We start from the raw sequence: 3,524 nt of genomic DNA on the forward strand, positions 1-3,524 counted from the left end.
AAATGGAACATAAACCAAATCTCAAAAATTCTAAAGAATGAAATCATGCCACATCTCTTCTCTGAACACCATGAAAACAAGCTAGAGGTGATTCATGGTGGCCTCAGCCTGGGTAACCCAGCAAGATCCCTATAAAAAAGTCTGTGAATACAGCTCACTCATAGAGGGCCCTTGGGTTCATTCACCTCCAGCATCTTAAAACTAAATAAATATTTTAATAAGAATTAACATGTGTCAAAGAAGAAATCATAATGGAAATTAGACAACTTGTTTTAAAGGAAGGACAATAGTTTTAACTGAATGCTGAATAGCTAAATAATAATGAAAAAAAAAACAAGGAAGTAGATACAACTGTGAGATTGAAATGTTAGAGCCCCAGAGCTCCAAAAAGAAGCCTGAGGAATTAAGGAAGCAACTATACATTTCAAGAAATAAGAGGGAAAACACAACTAATTAAACCCAAAGAAAGTATGAACTTGTAAAGTCACATATTTAAGGGAGAAATATTGGCATCCATCTTTCAGGAAGTCTTGAGCAGACTGGGCTCTGTGGGCATAGGAAAGAGGGGTAAGCCTTGTCCTTTCTCTACTCCCAGAGGTTACTTGGTTTTATGGTACAATTCATTGCTTAACTAAATTTTTCCCTTTTTAAAAATTATTTTTGTTACCAAGAAATGTACCCAGGGACTCCCACATATCAGAAAAGTGCTGTACCACGGATTAACACCCAGCTCCCCACAGCCTTTTCCCTCCTTATTTTGAGACCGGCATTTGCCAACTTGACCATGGTAGCTGGAACTTGTGTGATCCACTTGCCTCAACCTCTTGAGTGACTTGGATTACAGATTTGTATCACCATGTTTAGCTGCCGTTTTTTTCATGTCCTTCTTTTTATTTTATTTTGAGACAGGGAGGGTCTCAGTCTGCTGAGCAAAAAGGCACTTAGAATAAACAGTTTTTTAAATTATCCATATATCCTCAAACCAGTCAAATTAAACAAAACCAACCATGAAAGCTATGAAAAGTAGTCCACTCAATGTTCTCTTAAACATATTGCATCTATGTAGTTACAGTGGACAAGAGCCTAAGCCCATGAACTTAAACTTGATAATCAATTTAATCCAATATGATTATAGTTAAGAACATATATCTTAAAGTTTGTGTGTCATAATATATTAACAAACTAGTCTATACTAAACTGTCAGAGGCATTGACCACAAACTTTAGAGGCGATACACTATGCAAATCTTAGTAATTAAAAGGTTGAGTTTGAGGCTCATGAAATTGATAATTACAATTTAATAAATCTATATGCATTGACTTTTCTTCATAATATTATAAATGATTAGGGAAAATTACATAGTAGTATTTATCCTTATTATCCCACTGCCAAATACATCTGTTAGTTACATGGAAAGACTTCTATTCATGTAATCATTTTAAGAAATGAGATCATTATTCATTTGGAAATGTGTAAATAGACAAAAAACTAACTTATCATTTAACTGATATATACTATTAAATATGTGTAAATCTTTATGCCTTTATTATAGTTAGAATAAAAATAGAAGATAATTAGAATAAACTAATACATAGATATATATTACTTACAAGAGTTCCTCATACAAAATAAACTTTTGAAAATGTTGACATAGAATCATTGTACATATTTCTGGGGCACATTGCCACATTTTGATACATTGTACAATGTGCAGTGATCAAATTAGAATATCAATGACATCAAACATTTATCATTTCTTTGTTAGAAATATTCAAAAACCTCTTTTCTAGATCTTTTGAAACACAGAATAAACTGTTGTTTACCATATTCATCATCACTATAGAATATAATATTTTCTGTCTCATAATAAATTTGATTGTCCAGTTATTATGTTTCTCCATTTTTGTTTACAGATATGATCATATTTTACTTGAATATGCATCAATTATCAAATTATCAGTTCCCATTATATAGTTGCCTTTGATTTAGTTTCAGAGTAATTTTATCCTAGTCAGTACAATTTGTTAAAAACATTCTCAGCTTTGGTACAAATCTTAGGGTTAATATATCTCATTTCCATTTGAAGAAAGGATCTACGTCAGCAATGTTTAGCTGGGAAATTCTTGGTCTGTAACTTAAACAATCAATAAAATTATCTAAATACTGACTTAAATTATTAAGATGAAGAAAGAGGAAATAGGAAGCACAAAAGAATGTTCTCATTTATGAGTTCATTTTCATTAATGTAAATATGTTATGCAACTAGGACTTGTATATATCTATGCTTAGTTACATGCAGTGATAATGTTAGAGCTGGTGGCAAAATGTCAAATTGACAAAGAATGTTCAACTCCTGTGGCTGCTGGTAGCACCTTTTGCTTTTTGGTTTTAATTCTGCTGTAGTTTTCATCTCTCTGTTACAATTTAGAGGTAGTTTAATTATTTATCATTATGTAATAAATCTTTAAAAGACTTTTTTTTTCTTTTTGAGAATGAAATTTCTGATCTATTATATAATTTTAGAATCTGTTTAGAATTTTTATTTACATTTTTATTGAAGGAGAACTTTCAGAAATACTTCATAGATTGCCAAATTATATGCATCTATACATAGAAATGACCACCTAAGTAAACCATACTGTGGTAAGCATACCTCAGACTCTTAAAAGGTAGAGCCCCGGTTTCTCAAAATACCTATCTCTTCAGAGTGGTCAGGGTTTATCCTTAGAAAAAACACCGTCAGTATTCTTCAGATTATTGATGGTGTAGAATTTTCCAAGAGCGCAGCACTATTCTCTCCATGATGAAGTTTCCAGTTGCTGACATCCATTCTGCATGCAGAAATCATGGTGCCTGGCTGTATTATTACATCACAGTGATTGAAAAACACTAAATATGAAAAAATGTACAGCTCATGAGAATTAATTAAATGCAGTTTTAGTTTTTATTAAAAGTGCTTTCCAGAATATCAAATCTGTTCCAGGCTTTTGAAACAAACCAGAGGAAAGGCAGTGAAAAACACAAAACAATAAGAAAAACAACCTGAAAATAAGTCATTGTTCTCATGAACTAATAGAGAACATTTGACTCTTTTATTTCCTTCTTCTGAAAAGTTAGTAGAGATTATTACAATTACTCCCAGTAATGTATTATGCACTTGCTAAAATTCACATAAAACTTTGCATAGCATTCTGAGCTAATATTACTTAAAATATTTCTAATTATTTTCCATTTAGTGTTCATATGAATATTGATATTGTGGGCTGGGGCTGTGGCTCAAGCGGTAGCGCGCTCGTCTGGCATGCGTGCGGCCCGGGTTCGATCCTCAGCACCACGTACAGACAAAGATGTTGTGTCCGCCAAATATTAAAGAATAAATATCGAAATTCTCTCTCTCCCTCTCTCTCACTCTTTCTTTAAAAAAAAATATTGATATTGTGATTTCAATGTTGAATATAATATTGTGGATCAAGAAGATATGTTAAATCAAAAGATCACATATAAACTAAAAGTAATTACATATT

The sequence above is a fragment of the Callospermophilus lateralis genome, chromosome 14 (genome assembly GCF_048772815.1).
Source record: "Callospermophilus lateralis isolate mCalLat2 chromosome 14, mCalLat2.hap1, whole genome shotgun sequence".
Lineage (NCBI taxonomy): Eukaryota > Metazoa > Chordata > Mammalia > Rodentia > Sciuridae > Callospermophilus > Callospermophilus lateralis.